The 22,023-nt window shown below is 40.2% G+C and overlaps 1 protein-coding gene across 3 annotated transcripts in view; it reads left to right on the top strand.

The window, feature by feature from the left end:
* LDHD (lactate dehydrogenase D) overlaps positions 1-22,023 on the top strand; it is a 1,439,596-nt gene that overhangs the window by 860,461 nt on the left and 557,112 nt on the right. The window lies entirely within an intron of this gene.

Genomic DNA, 22,023 nt, shown 5'->3' with positions numbered 1-22,023 from the left:
GCGTGTGTTTGTGTTTGTGTGTGTATGTGGCTGCACACTAACAGACCATCATTTATGTCTCCAGCACATACAAAGCTTTCAGTTACTTATGTAACAGCTTTATGGAATACCTTTGGTACTGAGGAAGTACAAGGCAGAAGTATAAGAAATCTATACTGAGAAAAACAAAAACACTTCACATTCTTGAGATAATTTCCTCAACAATAAGCTGCAGGTACTGGCTGGCACAAATTAGTCTATTTATCCTACTGTGAATTTGCATCATTTCAACTGTATTCACAGGTACCTTAGACGTTCTTCTTAATTTGTTGCTGTAGTATTGTCTCTTGGGATTCCTGCCTGTCCTGCCTGATGAAGGCCAGCACAAATATCAGTGCTTTCACCTTCCTCTTCAGACACAGCAGAGTCTTGCCAAAGACATGTCAAAGACATGCCCTATTGGCATCAGGATGTTAGTGGAATAAAAGGACACTGGCCAGTGCAATCTTCAGTTCTTTCTTGTGGCAGTTTGAGCATCTCAAGAAAGCCAATTTTGTTATCAGTCCGTCAGGTTGACCTGAAGCCAGAATATGGAAATAAGAATGCCAGTGACGAATCATCTTTTCTTAGTATTGCATTTACTGTATATGACTTGATATATGTCATATTCAAGATTAAACAACTGTATAAAGTGTAGGAAATAAATACTACACAGGGACATCCACAATCTGTCATTTTTGCCATGGTCCAGAGCATGACATACCCAACCATCCCCATTCTGCTTATTTTAATCAGTGGACCCTCAAGCATATGGCAGAATCTTTAGATGCATTCGATGTCCAAATGTCCCACTGTTTGTCTAAGCCAGACATAGCATCCACTGATGCTTCATTTGACTTAGCACCCAAAAAAGATAGAGAGAAGCACCCGAAGGAGAAGTTTTTTTTGGGAGGCTGATGACACCATCTTAGAATCAGAGTACTTCCTCACACTCTGGGATACCAGTATCCGTGAGGTTCTTTCACAGCTACTATATCTGGTGCCTTGTTTGGTTGAGTTATCTGGTGTGAACCCTCAGGAAACCACTATGCCTTTGACCCCTTGCACATTCTTACAAGTTGAAGTAGGTAACTGGCTAGGCCCAGACCTTTAGCCTTTGAAAAGGAGGGTGATATTCCCATGGTACTTCCAAGAGGAAGCTGGATAAGGCCACACTAAGGTCTTATGCTTCCCCCAACACCCTGAGCCCTGTGAGTCGGATCACATGCCGAAACACAGACCCAAAATGCCAAAGCCCAATTGGCCAGTATTCATTTAGCCCCAACCCCAGTTAACTGGGTATTAATCCCCTATCATCGAGGTATCTACAAAACATTTTTTCAAGATGAGAGATGATTTCATAGAATTTATGAATTCTAGGTTGCCAACTTGTGAGAAGGCATCTCAGTCTGGGTAACTTGTCCAAGAAGAAAAACAAGCAGCTTCTCCCCAGAGAGATTTGGACACCTGTGATTCAGAGAGAAGAGATGGACTACATAAACTATATGTCTCAAGCAACTTCTGTTGAATCTGATGGTGAGGATACCCTATCCTCTGTCTTCTTTGGAGATATTCTTCATAAGCAGAAGGTGATCTTTAACTGGGAGGCCAATGAATATGTACAGACAGTTTCTAGCCCTGCCAGATATAAAGCTTCTGATCATTCTTCCAATGTTAAAACTGCTGGAGGATACCTTTGCTTCTGCATTCTTGCAGTCTGATTCCAAACTCCCAGAAGTCTGTCCCCTTTTATAGGTCCATGGTTCCTATAAATAACTATGTACAATCCAGATCCCACACTGGTGTTCATGGATTCCGGCAAGAGAATCAGTGTTGGCTGCAGCTAGGAATCTGATTCCAAATGATAGAGAGAGTAGGATAGCCGTCTGGTTTGGAGAAAAGGTTTGCACCTGAGATATCTTGACAGGAGTCTTGCATATTAAAGATCCAGGAATCCATCCATGATTAGTGGAGGCAGACAACAGAGTGAACAGAGGATAATAAGCCAAAAAAGGAGATTTTTGACTTTTGTAAACTCTGTTAAGTTGACAAGCATTTCACAGAACTTGGGCAAGATGCTGTTGATTCAACAGTGTGGCGTCTACCGGGCTAGTGGTTAGGAGACCTGCAGAGCTGGGGATTGAATCGCTACTAGATCAAGTAAACGTATAGCTAAGGAGGAGCTCCTTGATGCTCCTGTGGATTAAAAAAAGTTTTTGGCTTCCTGTAGAGAAGGGTGCTCAAGAAGCTGGAGTTGAAGGTGATAATTATGTATTCTGTTAAAAACCTTATTCATTTCCATCTCCCTATGTATGTTAGAAACTACAGAAAAAAGCTGTCCCTTCCCTCCCAAAGAAGACAAGAACAATTGACAAAAGGGGAAGAAGAGCAAGTTCAGAAAAAAAAAGTGGGAGACTAGAATTAAGGCAGCAGTGTGATGTTCAAGTATATCGACTGTTGTAATACCAGCTGCATTCATCTTTCCCCTTGTCTTACTCCGCCCTTGAGTTGAGGTGGGTACCTAGATTTTATTTTCCTCCTTCTTTCCTATGTGCTAATTTTCTCCTTTGAAGAAGTAAGCTGTCTGTGGGTGCAAGGTTTATGTGTGTGTGTGTGTGGGGGGGTGTTCCCTGTGATTGTTCTCTTCCAGGTGGGATGGGTCATATTTGGGAAGATGATGCTTTGGCTCTCAAGATAAATGAAATGATGAGCAGTTTGTGTTATAATGATTTTAATATGTCATGTCAGTATCAGTGTGCAAAGTGTATCTGTATTAACTTTTGTATATTTTTTACTGTCAGTCAACTGTATTATGTATTTATCTGTTTTACATTTGTTAGCTGGTAGATAGGCTGGTCAAATGACCCTTTTCAGCCATGAGCCAGGCCACAGGCAAAAATTACAGTGACAGATTTTTTTTACACTGAGTGCAGATAAGCTAGCACAGTGTACAAAATTTAATAAATTTCCAGATGTTAATGAAACAGTTGAAATTAACTTCATTTGTAGGGCAGTTGCTGTAATGAGTATAACTAGGCATATCAGTGAATTAGAAATTCAGGTTAAGAGATTAAACCTGTTATAGTCATTGTTTAAAGTAGCATAGAAATTAACAGAACAAGATTGCCATTTTGCCAGTAAGCATTTTTCTGCCTAGATAACTTCCATTGTGGAAGTAACACCCTGTCTTCATGTGTAAAAACTGAAAAATTGGTTATGTATGGATCTGGCTCAATTCAGTGCCACTCTTCCCTTCTTTTAGTTTCATGCCTGACTGTTGCAAGGTTTCTCTTACTCAGTCCATCCATCTCTTTGCTGGATGGCCTCATTTCCTCTTTCTGTCTCTCCCAAATCGTATTCATCAGATTGTCTTCAGCTTTCCTGCACATGTGTCTGAAACACTGGAATATGACCTGTTTGACATTCTCTGAGCTCTTATTCTGATATCCTTATTTCTTCATCTGTCCCACACTGTGCATCCTGTCACATATCTCAGGCACTTCATTTCTAGCACCTGTCATTTTCACAGCTGTTCTGCTTTCACTGCCCAGGTTTCTGTACCACATAGTAATACTAGTCACAGCGCTGTTTTGTAGTTCTAGCTTTCACCTCCTCATTCAGTCTTCCATTCTCCTCAACCACCTCTCACAGACTTTGCAAGCTTCTTTATTAATACAAAACTGTAGTTAAGCTCTGTTCACAAATTGTTGAATTTTATCAAAACAATAGTAAAATCCACCCACTCCTTTTGGTACTAAAAGTTACATTGGTTCAGATTAAATTGTCCAATAAGAGTCTTAACACACAACTATAAAACACCTTCTTTTAAAAGTACATTACCCCATAAATTCCTTAAATAACTCAGATGTCGCACAAGTCAAACAACCATTTCATATGTAATTCATAATTTAAAAATTTCCATTTTTCTTAATAGGAATTTGTTTTACTAGAATAAGATTACATACCCTGCCCCATACCAAAACTGTAATGTTGGGAGTAATGGTATACAGGGGAGTGGTACTAATAATGATTCACGCAGAATGCCTAATGATTCATGCTAGTAAAATTATTCAGGATAAGAGTAATTTTTGGGGGGGATTTTTCCCATCCTCACCACAGAGGTTTCCACTGTTACCCCAGAGCTTATCAAGGAGTAGACAAGAGGTGGGGGAAGGGGATGAGAGGGGGGTGTTTATGAACTATTTCTGTGACCAAATTATTTTAAATGAATATGAAGGTTTCAAAATTTTTAATGTAGTGAAATAACCATTGAAAAAGAATATTTTAAGATCTTAAGGGTTTTTGTTGAAGTGATAGTTTGTTAAAGAATATTTGAGAATCTGTAGCCTTGTTTTAAATATTTTTATTTTTGTTGTTTTGTTTGGTTTGGGTATCTCTTTTGTGCCTTCAGTATCATTGAATGTGTCTGACACACTTTTTAGAGCTTAAATTATTTATTAGGAACTTAAATTTTAAATTAATATTTAAAAATGAGGATTGTTGTCTTGATGATTTGGTAAGAGGATCTAGTTCCTACAATCCCCTTATTTTGCCACTGATTTTCTCTTTTGAAAAAAACGAGTGAGAATGATTTTAGGGACACTGCAATTAAAGAACTAAAACAGGAAAGATTCTTTAACTTAACCAAGAAGTGGCAAAAGGTGTTAAAGAATTTAGTGGGCAGCAATCAATTTCATGATGTTCTTCATCTCACATTGCTGCAGTCCTTACACTTGGGTAGTCCGCTGTCCTCGGTCGGCCCGAATATCAAAGTATTAGGCTGATGTCGGTCAAGGCGCTTAAGACTGACATCAGGACGTCAGGGTACAAATGCGCATGACCGACGTCATATCCCCAGTCTTTTTTGCCGCATGGTCCGATGCAGAAGCAGCGTTGCAAGTGCCGTTCGGCGTTCTGAAATTTTTCGAATTCGGAGTTTCAGACCGAGTCAAAGTTGGCTAAGTACCCGTTGGGAATATTTTAGTTTTTCTTGCCTCAGTGGTTTACCGGATGTCAGAAAGAGTGAATAACTGTATTTCTTGTGGGAAGCAGATACCGCATAGAGATTATCATACTTTGTGTATTCCTTGTTTGGGGCCTGAGCACGACGTTGTTGGGTGTCGCTTTTGTGCTAGGTTTAATAAGCACACTATTAAGCGAAGGTTAGATTGTGCCAGGTTGGTCTTCGGGAAGCGGTGCAATTACAATATGCCGTCGGATGCTCCGGCGCCCGCTTCGAAGAAGCTCAAAGACAAAGCAGCTAAACCCAGGCAAGAAGAGTCGTCCGTACCGGACGCCGGTTCTTTGGAAGTGTCAGTGGAACCTGTGGTTCCACCGGAGACTTCTCAGGAGTCCCAGGGGGAGACTTTGATATTACAGGATGTGGCCTCTCAGGAGGCAGGTCAGGCTGAAGGGGCTTCTCAGGTTACTGTACTCGGTTAGGCCCTCTCCTTCTGTTTCCAAGGCTTCTCCCAGAGGCAGGCCAGGTTTAGCTTCTGTTGGTGTCACTCCTAGTTCTTCAGGATCTGTGCCCAAGAAGCACATGCTCAAAATGGCAGAAGATTTAATTTCTTTGATTAGAGGTTCTTTGCCCCCTCCTGATAAGAGGCCTAGGGTGGAACCAGAGTTGGGGAGTTTTGAGCAGGTTTCGGATGTTTCAGAGTCTTCGGCTGAAGACTTGCAGGAGTATTCTCCTTATTCTGATTCTGATGTGGATGATTCTACTCCTTCTGCTTCTCCTCCAGAGGATTTTTCTTTTCAGAGACTCTTCATTCTATGAGGGAACATTTTAAGTGGGAAGGTCAGGACTTCTCTGATTCCAGGAAAAGGCTTAGGGAATTTTTGCTTTTACCCCAGCATAGGCCTTTGGCTATTCCTCCTGTTCTGGATGTTGTGGAAGATGTGTTTGCAGAGGCTTCACTTAATCCTGATTCTTTGCCTCCTGCTCCTGTTAAACCGGACAGGTATTACAGGGTGCCTGAAGCTCATAAATATCTGTATAAGAGTCCTAGGGCAGACCCAGAAATGGTTAGTCAGGGACCTAAGGGTGTCAAGGCCTCTGTGGTAAAAAATCCGGTTCCTCCACATAAAGAGGCCAGAGCTTTGGATAGATGGGGAAAGAAAGTCTATACTTCTTCCACCTTAGCTATGAGGCTTTGAATTGCCAGTTTCACATGTTGAAATATCAAAACTATCTTCTTTCTCAATTGAAGTCTAAGGTAGATGCTCTGGCGGAAGGCATTGAGTGTAAAGAATTACAAGATTTGGTACATGTTTCTGAACAGGTGGGTAAGCATTCTTTACAATGTGGATTTGATGCTGTACAGGCCTCGTCTAGGGTGGCTGCCACTGGGTCAGTTCTTCGTAGGCACGCCTGGCTGAGGGATCAGAACTTATCTGACCATGTTAAGACAATGATTTTAGATGCTCCTTTACAGTCTGATGTATTGTTTGGTTCACCTGTGGAGGCAGTTTTAAAGAAAATGGAAGACAAGGCTAAGTCTATGCAGACTGTTAAAGATTTTTTGCAAGTTCAGCCTCCAAGTTTAGTAGGAATTGGCCTGCTAAGGGGTGGACGCACCCTTCTTATGATTCACAGTCTAGGGAAGATCTAGGCGTGGTAGGGGTAGAGCTCAGGGCTCTTTCAGACCTAGAACAGGGAGTTCACCTGCACAGTCTTCGGTGAGGGCAGGGGCCAGTCCTTTCGTAAACAGGCCCAATGACCTACCTTTTCAGCTGCCAGAGCCTTCTTGTCTGGCAGCACCTTTGGGAGGAAGGTTGGCACTCTTCAAAGAAAATTGGAGTTTAATTACCCAGGACAGATGGGTATTGGATATTATACACCAGGGTTACAGGTTTTATTTCCATACCTTGCCTCCTTTCAAAGGCATGCCAGACGTTCCTCCTCAGCAAAGAATAGAGGCTCACAAACAAATTTCTCTGCTGCTGCAAATAGGGGCCATACAGCCGGTCCCTCTGCCAGAAGTAGGCCTAGGATTTTATTCTCGCCTGTTCCTAGTACCAAAGAAGGGGAACAATTTTGGATTTATCTATCCTCAACACTTATCTGGACATTCCCAAGTTCAAAATGTTGACGTTACAACAGCTTTTACCTCTGCTGGGCAAAGATCACTGGATGGTGACTCTGGATCTCAAGGAAGCTTACCTTCATGTTCCTATCAGGCTAAGTTGCAGGAAGTATCTGCGTTTTCGAGCTGGGACTTCTCATTATCAGTTCTCTGCATTGCCCTTTGGCTTATCTACTGCGCCCAGAGTGTTCACAAAGGTTCTGGCTCCAGTGATAGCTTTCTTCAGGCTAAAAGGAATACAGATCTATCCTTATTTGGACGATTGCCTGATTCTGGCCAAAGGAAGGGACGAGCTTCTTCATCATTTGCAACATGTGATAGCAGTGCTAAGATGCCTGGGGTATTCTGTGAACGAAATAAAGTCCAGTCTAGTACCCTCTCAAGACATGTGCTTTCTGGGTGTGAGACTGAATACAGCATCCCAGATGGCCTTTTGACCCCGGACAAACAAAAGAATCTTTCCCTTTACTTCCATCAATTGTCTCATCAGTCCAGGCTGACTGCAAGGACAGTCCTTCAAGCCTTGGGGTTCATGGCATCTTGTATTCTGGTACTTCCCAATGCCAAACTGCATATGAGGAAGCTACAATGGTATCTCAAAAATGTATGGACACAGCACTGCCAAGATATGGACACTGTCATTCAGATAATACCTTGCATTCAAAAGGAATTTTTGTGGTGGGCTCAGGAATGTCACCTAAACAAGGGACTCTCTGTGACCCGGCCAGAGGCGAGTCAGATTCTAACGACAGATGCCTCAGACAAAGCTTGGAGAGCTCATCTAAATGGAAAGTGGATACAAGACACGTGGCCTGCCAGACTACAACATCTACATATCAACTTGAAGGAGATGTTAGCAGTCCAGTTTGCATTAATAGCTTTCAAGGATTTACTTCTTCCAGGGCAGGTGTTGGTTCTAACAGACAACACAACTGTCATGTGGTACATCAACAAGCAAGGGGGAACACATTCTTATCCTCTATGCAGGCAAGCAATGATTTTGTGGGAGACTGCTCTCGGTTTACAGCTCAATCTTCAGGCAAGGTTTCTGCCGAGCACAGAACTCCTTAGCAGATGTGTTGAGCAGACGAATTATGGATCCCCACGAGTGGAAATTGGATCCTCATGTATTTCAGAAATTGACAGTGTCATGGGGAACTCCAGACATAGATCTGTTCGCTTCTCCACTAAACTACCAGCTGCCAAAGTTTTGCACAAAAAGGTTTCATCCCACAGCTTGGAAAGTGGATGCTCTTTCTTTCAATTGGAGCAATCTTCATGTGTATGCATTTCCTCCTCTGCGTCTCCTCCCAAAGGTACTCCTGAAAGTCAGACAGGACAAGCCAAGGATGATTCTAATAGCTCCAGATTGGCCTCGACAGCACTGGTACCCATTACTGAGAAGTCTGGTTCGGGAGCCTCCATGGCCTTTGCCTTCGATTCCACACCTGCTGTCTCAAGAGAACAGTCATTTACTCAATATCAAACTTCACTCTCTTCACCTAACAGCCTGGCATATTCTGTTTTAAACCCTGGAGGGTCTCAGCTTCCGCAGCAAGTTTTGAATGTTATTTTGGAGGCCAGAAGGCCTAGTACAAGGAAAGTATACGCAGATAAATGGAAGAGATTTTTATTTTGGAGTGCAGCAAAGGAATTTGATGTTTCTAAGCCTAATTTAAGTGTGGCTCTTCAATATCTTGCTGAGTTACTGGACAAAGGATTGTCCTTCTCTTCTATTAAGATTCATGCTGCAGCAATTTCTGCTCACTATGACTGTGATCCACCATTGTTTTCTCATCCTTTGTTTAAGCAATTCCTTAGAGGGGCAAAGAATATAAGACCCCCACGTAGAGCTCCTACTCCTGCTTGGGATCTCAATTTTGTGTTGGAGAAACTCACTCTACAACCTTTTGAGCCTGCAGCTACTGCCGAGTTGAAGTATTTATCATGGAAGACTGCTTTTTTGTTGGCCATTACCTCTGCGAGAAGGGTTTCTGAATTACAGGCCCTTATGGCAGTTGAGCCTTTCTTAATTTTCCATAAGGACAGGGTATCTTTACGTACTAATCCTTCCTTTATGCCTAAGGTGGTTTCTAGTGTGGCTTTAAACCAAACTATTCATTTGCCTACTTTTTATGCAAACCCCCAAAATAAAGGGAAAAGATTTTGCACACCTTGGATATACACAGGCAGTTACGATATTATTTGAGCAGAACTAAAGGGTTCAGGCAGTCTCAGCAGTTGTTTGTTTCTTTTGCTTTGGGTTCTCAGGGCAAGCCTGTGTCAAAACAAACTATTTCTAAGTGGATCGGGTTGTGTATTGCTTTCTGTTATTCCCATCATGGTAAGGAGGTTCCAGCTGGGATTAGGCCTCATTCCACTAGAGCTACTGCCACTTCTACAGCTTTTTAAGGGGTGGCAACTAAAGATATTTTGGAGGCAGCTACTTGGAGTTCAGTGCATACTTTCTCTAAGCATTACCACCTTCCACTTTACTCTAAATCTAGGGCTGGGTTTGCCACTGCTATTTTACAGGGCATTTTGGCAGCTCCTACTTCTTTATAGTTTTGCTATCCTCCCTTACCTCTGCTTTGGGATTCTACCCAAGTGTAAGGACTGCAGCAATGTGAGATGAAGAACATAGTACAGTTTTGTACCTACCATAAATGTAGATGTTCGAAGATCCACATTGCTGCAGTCCAATTTACCCTCCCTCCTTCCCCTCTGTTAGAGGTGGTTGTGTGGTTTGGGTTGTAAATATTGTACATATTGTATATATTGTTCATATGATTGGTGCAAGGGTGGTTGGTTGTTTTTTGCTGTCTTTTGGTTTTGACCTTTCTGTTTAGGGTCTTCTGACATCTGGGGCAAGAAAAGACTGAGGATATGACGTCGGTCATGCGCATTTGTACCCTGACGTCCTGATGTCAGTCTTAAGCGCCTTGACCGACGTCAGCCTAATACTTTGATATTCGGGCCGACCGAGGACAGCGGACTACCCAAGTGTAAGGACTGCAGCAATGTGGATCTTCGAACATCTACATTTATGGTAGGTACAAAACTGTACTTTATGAAACCTGACAAGGAGGGAGGTGTGATGCTGATGAATTTCACTGATTATTCTGTAAAGTGTACCAATATTTAAATGATGTGTATTTCTAAATGTGATCAAAGAATGAGATTAACATGGCTTGTAACAAAGTAGACATATAGTTGCACCATACTGTGTTGGAAAAAGAGATGATAGTCACCATAATGACCTTATAGTTAACAAAAAAATATATAATTTCATCCATTTTCGGTATGTTTAAGGTTCACAAAGATGCTGCTCATCCACTTAAGACCAATAGTAGCCTCTGTGGATTTTAAAACTGGATCATCGGCCAAAACAGTTGATAAATTGCTAAAAGGAATTTTTTGATGACAAGGAGTGTATGCTTAAGGATTCTTGGCACTGTTTGAATATGTTCACTAAAGTACATTTTGAGGAAAATCTTTTTGACAATAGATTTCAAGGACTTAATTTTTAGTGATGCTGACCTACAAGGACTTGATTGGTTAGTTGTTGAACAGGATAAGGTAGACTTTGTAATGGATTTAATGGAAATAGTACTCGTCAGCAATTTTGTTGTTTTTTTTGTGGGTGACTGCTATAAACAAAAAAGGGGTGTAGCAATTGGAGCAACTGCAGGCTTTCTTTTTGCCAGCATAGTATTATAGTTTTGGGAAACCAATTTTCTTTTGTAGTGACTATAGTGAATGTATTTTTTCTTACTATAGGCTTTTGGATTGCATATTAATCCTTTGGAAAGGAACAAAAGATAAAATGGATGAATTTATCAACTATGTTAATTGTACTTTTGTATGGAAAAATTTATTTGGATTTGGTTATTAGTAAGGACTTTGATAGGTGAATTTTAACATGAAACATTTTTAGAAAATCCACTTGATCAGGTAGTTATTTGCACTATACCAGTTCACACCCCATGTGGCAGAAATGTAACCTAATTTTAAGGATAGTTTGTTAGGCTTTCTTGAATGGTTTTGGATGACCTGGTATTCCAACAGGAAGTTGAAACACTTAAAGGGTTGTTCGCTTATTGGTTGTACCCACTGGATTTGGTTAATACGGTGGTAAAAGAGGTTGTTGAGTCTAGAACTGGGAGGTTCTGCCCTATTTTAAAGGGGAGTGGAGCTTTCAAGAAGAGAAGTGAAAAAGTGACAAGTTAAGGATATCAGTTGCATTAATTCACCACAGCTCTAATAAAACCGTCAAAGGCATTATAAAAAGGAACTAGAAAAGTGATATTTGGAAGTTTTGACTTCATTGATACAGCAGTAAATTATTCAAAATGTCTACAAAATAGGAAGGAATTGAAAGCAATTTTAAAACAGGAAATGAGGGTAGTAGAAGGCACATATGGGATGTTTAGATGTGGGACCTGTTCACAGTCAAGTCCTTGAGAGAAGGAACATTGTGGTGGGCAGGCATCCCAGTGTGATTAGGGGTAATGGTAGGTTTAGTTGTGATACGGGGGGGGGGTGCTTAGCACAATGTATGTCCTGTGAAACTTTTTGTGTGGGGAAAAACACGAAGGGCACTGAGGAAAAGAATTTCTGAGCATTCATATTCTATAAAGAGAAAAAGTTGTTAGTAACATGCTTTTTAATCAATTTAAAAAGTTTTTGTTTATTTTAGAAAAGGTCCCACATAATTTTAGAGGGGAAACTGGGAGGCCCTGTTAGATAGGAAGGAATTGTTATTGCTGATAAAGTTGAATGCTACTCACTGGCCTGGCATCAATGACAGAATTAACAGTGACCGTGTGTTTTCAAAACACACAAGATTAAATGCTTTGTAAAAGCTTATTGCTTTTGTAAGTCCTATTGTTAAGGAAAATGGAAAATTTTAAACAAAGGAAGATGATGTGGTTTTACGTTTCTATGAATTACATATGAACTGGTTGTTTTAATAAACTTGTATGACATCTGAGTTATATAAGGAAGTTGTAGTATAATGTACCTTTAAAATGGGTTATTTGTATGTGTTAGACTCTAATTGGCCAATTTAATTTGAACCAATACACATTTTTTTTTATACTAAAAGTTATGCCTTTTACTATTGTTCTGATGAAGTTAATCTGTGAATGAAAGCTCTTAATCACACTTTTATATTAATAAAGGAGCTTGTGATGGGCCTACTGACAATTTTATGGTTTTATTTTATGTTGGTGAAGAGTGATTTAGTTCTTACCTTTCCCAGATATTTGAAGCTGTTAAGCTGTTCCTCTGTTTTCTCTTCTATTTTAGTTTTCAGCTTCCTCTGAGTTTCCCCATTTGCTGCCATTACTTCTGTCTTGTCTGTACTCTATTTCTTCCTGTGTGCCTTCAGTTTTGCATTCCATTATCCTATCATTTATCGAAGTTCTTGTTCATAATCTGCCTGTACTGCCACATCATCTGCATTCAGCAGCTTTGTTGATCTATCCCCTCTAACCTGTTTGTTAATGTAGTCCATTATCAATATGTACAGCAGTCAGGTCAGAGCTGAACCCTGATGCACATTCACTTCCAATGGGACCCCTCTGTAAGTCCCAAAAATGTTTGCACTTCTGTCATTGGTCCTTGTACATAGCCTGCTCTAATTCTGCTAATTTTTCTGGGAATTTGAACCATCGGAGATCTGTCCAATCAGCTTTCGTCGGACCTTGCCATATGCTTTCTCCAAGTCTTGGAATGCCAAGTTGGACTTTTTCCTCATTTTTATTTTATTTTCAACTGTCTCGCTGTAACTGTAACTGTTGTGGTGCTTGAGAGAATAATTTTTCATTGGCGAGCCACAGTTGACTGTCCAAATGGTTTCTTCTTGTGACAACTACAGCTTTTTCATTTTATTCAGTTAGTACATCCAGTTGCAGTGCAAACGTTTGGCTCCTTCTTATGCACAGTATCCAGTAGCAGAACAGTGAATCTCTGCAAGTTCCACAGGTCCTGTACATTCTCATGGCTGAATCTGCCAGCTGTGTTTGACCACCTTTTGAGAAAATCAACGAGGGACTTTCCACGCTTTCTCGATGGAAGACTTGATCACCTTCCACACAGAAACTGGTAATTCTCATTTTGTTTCTCATTCTACAGCATGGATGCCATAAAGAAAAAAACTGTAAAATGTCACACTACCTTTCAGGTAGACAGCAGTAATAGTCCAACACATGTGTAGTCAGAATTTAAAGATTGGTATAAACATAACTGTAGCACATGTAGTACTTTACTAGGTAAAGTTAATGTCCATGCTTTATGTAAATGCATTATATTTGACTGGTATCTTAAACAGCAACATCATTTGTATGACAGTAAACATTTATTGTGCAAGTCATATGAAACTGCTTTCTGTGTGCAGTGTCATAAAAGTAATGGTAAAAACCAGATACATTATGTCCTGTCACCACATGTAAAATGTTAATGTTACAATATCAGTCAAGTCAGTTATTTACAGAATCTTCTGTACATCTTGCTAGACAAAAGTGGCATAAAACCACTGCCCATTACAAAACAGATAAAAACAGAGACGAGGTTCATAGGTAGGTACTAGGCTATTGGCCCTAGGGCATAACTAAGCCTAGCTAGAAATGTTGTGCTATCACCTCCCTCCCAAGTGATTTAGTTACCTGCACCCTTGTTGAGCAGGGCCACAGAAGTGATTCCTGGGGTGAATTTCCTGTTTCCCATCCACTCATCAAGATTTCTCTTGAAGAGTGCCAACAAGGAGCTCTGCCTCACATATATGGGGTCCTTATTCCAGAGCAAGGGGAGTCTCTGGGACATGAATCTGTCCCTCCAACACGTCCTGTTTATTGATGATGTCAGGTGTATGTCCCTTGAGTATGTAGCTCTGGTGGATTGGGTTTTCCTTAGGTGGAGCATTTCTAGCAATTCGGGGTTTGACATAGCCTTGTATGTCAGGCAGAGATCACCTCTGAGTAGCCGGTACGTGACCGAGTACAGTCTGAGTTTTGTTAGCCTCAGGGCATCTGTTTAAGGCCTGTTATCCTCTTTGTGAGATACTTTTGAGGCCTCTCCAGTTGTTGCAGATGTCTTGTAAGGTACATCCTGAACGGGGCATTATATTCAATAATGGGTCTAATGAGTGATGAGTAAACGGGGACAATAACTTTCTTATTCCTAGATGCAAACCCCTTTGTGATAAGGTGGGCCATGTAGAAGAATTTTTTAATCACTACGCTGACCGCCTTAAAAAGCTCCAGCTATACTCTGTCGCATATCGTCTACTCAGAGGCGATCTCTGCTTAACATACAAGGCCATGTCAAACCCAGAGCTGTTGGACATGCTACACTTAAAGAAATCCCAATCCCTCAGAGCTACACGCTCCAGGCATCTAAACCTTGTCATCACAATAAACAAAACATGCTGGAGGGATAGGTTCCTGACCCAGAGACACCCCAGACTCTGGAATAGATTGCCCATACATGTCAAGCAGAGTGCCTCTTTGGACCTCTTTAAGAGGAACCTTGACGATTGGATGGGAGAAAGGAAATTCACCCCAGGGATCACGTCAGTCGCCCTGCTAGACAGGGGTCCAGGAAAGTAAATAATGTGGGAAGAAATAGCCAGGGAATTGTTATGGCTAGGCTTGTATAGGCCCTAGGGTTGATAGCCTAGTACCAACCTATGAACCTATGAACTTTAGCAATGTGGTTGTCGAAGGAGAGGTTACTATATACCTGAGTCCCTAGGTCTCATCACACTCTCTGTGATAAATGGGCTGCCAGCTATGTTGTAGTTCATAGGTACTTGTTTTTTCCCAAAGGGGATAACAATGCACTTTTTGGCGTTTAGTTTGAGGCCATGGTTTTGGCACCATGTATCTGTATCTGTAAGACCCTTTTGAAGGATGTCAGTAGAGGTCTCGATTATGGCACCCAGTTTGCAATCATCTGCGAACTTTGTTAGCCATAGTCCCTCCATGTTTGCTTGTACCTCAGAGAAATAGATACCGTACAGGAGGGGTCCCAAGACTGAGCCCTGTGGTACACCACTAGTCACAGGTTTGGAGTCTGATCTAGCGTTTCCTATTCTCACTGAATGGGTTGTATCCGTGAGCCAGTTTGCAACCCATCTTGTAACGTAGGGGTTTATATTTAGATTGGTAAGTTTATCTATAATTCCCGAGTGAGGAATGGTATTGAAGGCCTTTGCAAGATCAAGGTATGCTGTGTGAACCACCTTTCCCTCATCTATTGTTTTAGTGACCATTTCAAAGAAGTCAGTCAGATTTAGGAGACATGACCTTCCGTTCACAAGCCCAAACTGGGTGGGGTCCAGGGTTTGTAGGTTCCCAATGTCATTGTTTATGAGTTCCATGATGCGCTCCATGGCCTTGCAGACGAGACTTGTCAGGCGATGGGGCAGTAATTCCCAGGGTCAGTGGTTGCACCTCCTTTGTGGAGTGGGATAACTGTTGCTGTGCACCACTCTGTGGGCACATAGCTTGAGGTGAGGCTGTGGTTTAACGTGGTATTAAGGTGAGGGGTTAATTAATTTTGGAGCTCATGCAGCACGCAGCCTGGGATGCTGTCTGGTCCCATGGATGCTGTGTTTCTTGCCTTCGAGAGTGCCGTTTTCACCTGGGTGTCTTTGATTTTAGGAGCAGCACAATCTTCTGGTATGGATATGAGCCCTTTGGGGGGAGAGGGTGGGGTGAAGTTTGCACTGAACCTATCTGCCAATATATTGGCGATGTCATTTGGTTCCGTGAATTTTGAACCATTATGCTGTAGCTCAGAGCAGATCTGAGAGTTGCTATTAAGGTTTTTGACAGCTAAAAAATACTTTGATTGTCTTTGGTGTTTGTTGTGATTTTTCTTTCAAAGCTCGCCTTAGAGTTTTTATGAGGGTTCTTAGTTTGGCTTAAGTATTCACGTACAGCATAAGGCAAAAAGCATAGAAGTCTACAGAAATCCCATTTAGTAATTGTAATAAAATGTCATACTTGTGCATATGTGTCCTTAATAATCTGTTTGCAAGTAAATACTACAAGCAGTCAGTACATGAGCTATGGTATGCAGTTAAAATAAATTATGTAGGCCCCTTTACAAAAAGGAAGAGTATGAATAGCTGCTAGTAACAGTAAATGTCTTTTCAAAATGGGTAAAAGCAATTCCTACTACAACTTTGGCAGTATAGGCAACAGCAAAAGCTTTATAAAAATATTTTCTGTTTTTGAAAATGGCCAAACATAATCAAATCACATCTCACAGTCTAGGTAATAGCCAAAGGGCAAGCATCCATTCAATTCCCACAGCATAAAGCAAATAAACAATACTGCAATAAAATGATGTATACTACAGGGGGAAGGGCATGCTTTCAATTTTATACTAGCTGTGCAAACAGTACTGCAAAAGGGACTGAAGTAAAGGTACAAAGTGTTAATACCAAAAATACATTTTAATGTTTCAAGTAATGTAATTAGCAGGCTTCAGTTTAATGCTAGGTTTGGAAACTGGACTGAGCGTACATTACAGCCATGTATATACAAATGCAAAAACAATCTGTACAAACAAGTGTATTCTGTATAGTATATAATAAATGGTTTAGTTATGTAAATAGACAATTTTGCATTCAAGTGTTATATGTATAATAACAAGTCAAAGCTTGATGTATGTGGGTTTTTTTTTCAAAAAACAAGACTGCAATGCCTTTGCAATAAAATCCTCATGCACTGTCAATAAATTACTATATAGGGCATCACTGTATAAAGTCATATTCAGCAACTGCAAAATACAGCTCATAACAGGTAATACTTATCATTGTGTTGACAATATAAAACTGTGTTAACTTGCTGTATCAAAAGAAAACTAAAGGTTTTGACATCACTGTATAAAGTCATATTCAGGAACTGCAAAGTACAGCTCATAACTGATAATGCTTATCATTGTGTTGACAGTATAAAACTTAACTTGCTGTATAAAAAAAAATTAAGGTTTTGTTTCCCAATGTGTTTCTAGTTAATAGCAATATAACTTGACTAAAAAGTACATACTAATGTAGACAGTTTTGCATTTAAAATAAAACAGATGGAATTTATACAGTGATAGATATGTTTAAAATGTATAAGTGCATGTGCACATCTATTTGCTAGTTAAATGCATATATACATCTGTTGCTATAATATATGTAGAAATAATATAGTTAGTTAAATACATGTATTTCTGTTTGCTAGCATACATATATTCTGGTACAACTTGAGACAAGCTGAATGTTCACTGTCTGGAACATGCTTCAAGGACTATTGATAAAAATGCAGCGTTCAACACCGACATCTGCATTTCATTTGCATCATTCTGAACATCAAAACAGAGGGAATTACAATATTACACAAATAAAACTAAGTTAGGAAAATGCTACAGAAAATAGAACACAAGACAGTTTCAGTTGTAGAAAGCACACATCAGGTACCTTTGGGAGGATAACATTTAACACAAATAAAAGTCACAGTGTGTAGACAGTAACACAAAATAAGAATAAACTCAACAGGAAAACAGGGGTATGATTTCTACCAATGCTCTATTTGTATAAACAACACAGTAATACAAGAAAAGGACCATGGGTTAAAATGCCTACCATTTTTGGATAACAGGCCAGTACGTCATACAGATCAAATGGTAAAAATACCATTCACTTGTACTATGATAGGACAGCAATACCAGAAAACAATATTGCACTTCAGTATTACATTTCCAACTTTTAAAGATACCAAATGCAGATTTAAAAGAGCTTGGTATGAAAACTAGTAGAACAAGCTATCTCACAGATTGTACATTTACAAGCACAATGGAATCATACTATTTAGTAAGTCATTACAAGTATCTTTGATAGACAGATTACAATTTAGTACTAATGTATGTAAATTTGTAAATTGAACAAAGTGTTGTGTAAATGGACAATATTGCCTTCAAATTTCAAAAGGTTTGTTAAACTGGCACCACTGTTTGTATGTGTAGTTTCAAATAACCCAGTGTTAATAGTAAAAGCCAAAAACAGAAGCTGACACTGCCCATAATTGGTGGGGCATGTTCACATGGTGGTCATCATCTGGAACCAGATTGTTAAATTGGTTAATACATCCGGTATTGGTAGTTTTGTGGGGTCTTCATAATGACAGCTTGGAATTGTTTACTGTGCTGCAGGTTGCGAAGAGTTGCAATAACTCACAAATCATGATTGTAAACATGAACAAAGTGGTGAATACTGTAAATAGCAATGCTAAAGAAACAAATGCATTTTTTAACTGAAGTTTAGTCTGTTCCTCAAAAAATACAATAAGGGAGACTGAAAGAGTAGTAGTATTCTGTTTTATTTAGTATATTCACTGTCTTTTCAAAACTGTTGCTAGCATGATTATTAGCTTGAAAAAAAGCTGCAAAAATGATATAGAGCAAAATAAAATATAAAGGGTTAATTTAGAAATAGTATAAAATGCTGAACAAGTGTGCTAGCAAAAAGAGCTTAATTAGATTTTGGCATCCATGCAGAAAAAGAAGTATGTTATTGAGAAACAAACTTTGCAAAAATAGCTATGTCCAGAAAACGTCAACAAGATAAGAAGGAACTTCAGTAAGATAACTTTGGGACATCAAGTTTTCAGAAGTCTTTTATTGGATCATCAAACTACAAAGAACCAAGGACAAGGGAACAAATGAAAACAGTTATACAAAGAAAGAACTGTTATACACCAGACTGAGAAAAATATATCAGACTTTGGTATAAATATGAGTATGTATAAACAAGCTTTGGGAATTTGCCATAGAGAGCTGACATCTGTATTGCATGCTTATAGATCCAAAAGGAAATTGTAACAGTAAAGTCATACTAAGTGAATCAGTTTGTCTCAGTGTATTTATTGTACTTAGTACAATACAGTATTAAAGTAGATGGTCATACTAAGAGTTAATATACTGTGGCATGCTTGCATGCAAATGCAAGTAACAGCAAGAAACCAACAGAAGGGCGTATATAATTTTTCAGTGGTTGTTGTGAAACTGAATTGCTCACTTTCCATCTTACTTTCTACTACTCTTTTGACTGCTCTGCTCTTATCAACCGCCCTCTTCAGAACTTTCATATAGTGTGGCAGGTGTGTGGTGCCTCTATAATATCCACTTAGTTCTTGTACTGGCACTAGTATGCTTATTCTCCAGTCATCTGGGATATACCCTTCTCTCAATGCCTGCATGAGTACCCTCTAGAGCCAATTCTCTCTTAACTCTCCTGACATTTTGATCATGTCTGCCATGATCTCAGATTCTGCTGCTTTCTCTGACTTAATTTTGCTTAGTGCTTTTCTTACTTCTTTCTTCCTAGGCTTTGTATGTGGCAATATAGTTTAATTTAGAGGCTACTGGAAGTGCCCCTTTGGTCTTTTTTGTCTGGTGGGCTAGCTCAGCTGCTTCACTTTCCAAAAGCTGTCTGGATGCAGCTGATTCCTTGTTCTTTACTATTGCAACTGCTGCCTTAGCCTCTTTGTTTGCCAGTGACTAATCCTTCTTACTCTGGTCTGTTTTTCCATCAAAAGCTTTTTTTTTTTCCTGTACTCCTTAATTTTTTTTAACTTAATGGACTTCTACATTTTACCACCAGCTATGAAGCTTTTCCTCCCTGGCTCAGCCAATTATCTGTTCTGCTGTTTTGGGGTGCTGCCATTCTTCTTCAACTCCAGTTATTTCCTCCTCTTCCTGATGCTAGAGCCCCTGAGTGCTTCCTTGAACTCTTGTGCTTTCTGTTCAATTGGTTTTCTGGACTTCATTCTAGTCTCTGTTGATCTTAAAGCCTTCACTGACCACTACTGGCACCCAGTGTTTTTTTTTTTTTGCTGTGGACAGACTTCTTTGCTGGGGATGACTCTGTAATCACTGATTCTACTCAAATGCCCTTTCCTTACTAGCATAAAGTCTACCAGAGTCACATGTTCAGTCATGTATGTGATCTTGTGACTGTCTCTCCTGTTGAACCGTGTGTTGGCTACCACTAGGACATTTGCCAGGAAGAAGTCTAGAATGGCTTCACCTTTATTCCTTTTGCCCCCCCCCCCCCACCATATCCAGGCAGTCCTCATACCCTGTTGTGTATCTCAATATGTGTATTCAGGTCCCCATTACTGACACCACTTCCTGTTGACCTGCTTTATCTATTAGGTCCTGGAACTGCTGCTTTAATGTACTCTCTTCCTCACTATCACAACCCTACTGTGAGGTGGAGGCTGAGAGTATGAATACTTGCCCCATCCTTGCACTGGGCTGTGATTGCCATGAGTTTGTCACTAATTATGATGTCACTCTTCATTGTCTTTGAAAGCTTCTGCCTCACCACACATTTCCCACACCATTTCTTGACTGTCATACTCCTTAGAATTGACTGTGGATCCCAGGCCTAAGTGGCTTTGCTGCACTGTCCTATCTTGTCTTCTGGATACAGAGACTGTCCAGCCTTCTTATTACTATCATGTCACCCACTTACAAGCCTTTTCCTAGATACAGAGAATGTCCAGCCTACGTTTTATTTATCACCCACTTACAGGCCGTGACCTGTCAGTAAACCTATGGTGAGTGTAGTAATCCTTAGTTCATGTTTAGCAGGTTGATTGGTTGTTAAAAAAAAAAAAAAAACGGCTATCACTCAACACAGCTATCTGAGGTAAAGCAAACTGAGCAACTGGACACTAAAGGGCTAGTAGCTCATTTACCCAGAGCTGCCACGGTTTGTGGTGGGCACACTCTAACCAGTGAGGGCTCATAGCCCCATCCCATCATTGTCATAAGTCTCTGGCATAGAGCAGAGTATGCCAGGTCCTCAACTCACTTAGCATGGTCAAATGCCCATGCCCATTTTTGGTGACAAAAGTCAATGTGACCCAATTGCCTAGACCAGTTTTTGCACTTGTCTTGATATGGCGCAGTCTGTGATCATATTCTCCTAACTGGAGGTCACTGTGCACTACAATTAATGCCAAAAGTGGTTTGTCTGTACAGCTCTTCCCCCAATATGCACCATGTAGAATCTGTGTTGCTGCTTACAACTCCATTCTTAGATTAGTTTGAGGTAAAAACACCCAGCATATTTTTGGAAGAGGGGAACAACTCCATGGAGACCAGGGGAGAACATGGAAGCATCCACACAGGCATTGGCTACAGCTCAGAATTGAACCTTATATCTCGGGCCTAGGATGCAAAGACAATAACCATTATGCCAACTGCATGTGCAACCACCCAAGCAATCCTAAGCATTTTTGGACAACAGTTAACAAACTTAGGAACTTCGGATGGCTGTGCACTAATCAGCAGGGTGATTTCAACTCTGCCAGTATGAAAACAGAAACCGATAGAAAACTGTCAGTGTAACTGTCTGGTGGGGTACAATTCAAACACTGGCTATTAATTAAACTGCACGCTAGCAAAGATGGAAATTGGAGAACCTGACATGAAATTAACCCAAAAAAAAAAAAAACTCTGAGGAGAATCTTGTAGCTGTTCAGCAAGTTTCAGCTTTGGTACATGAGGGCTTCCAATAATTTATAGGAAACAATAAGTCGTATCCATTCAGGAGAGTTTAAAGTAAATAAAACATTGAAGGACTGTATCAACTCAAATACCAAAAAGCTGTAAAAATAGAATTTTTAACTAGCTATTTGGATGCAAATGCAATGATAAAACAACAAAAATCAGATGATGGATTGAAGAAAAGGCTGGCTGAACATGAGAATTCTCATGAAGAGCTGTATCAAAAATAGAGTTAGAAGACAGAGAACATACAAAACCTGTGATTTTCTGCTGTTCCATTATTTATTTATTGAGAGGGCATATTGTGTGCGTCCCAAACCTGACCATGAGAAAGCAGCCGACA

Source organism: Protopterus annectens, chromosome 8.part0 (assembly GCF_019279795.1).
Source record: "Protopterus annectens isolate FY-2018-M chromosome 8.part0, PAN1.0, whole genome shotgun sequence".
Classification (NCBI taxonomy): domain Eukaryota; kingdom Metazoa; phylum Chordata; order Ceratodontiformes; family Protopteridae; genus Protopterus; species Protopterus annectens.
This window is presented reverse-complemented; position numbering and strand designations above follow the sequence as displayed.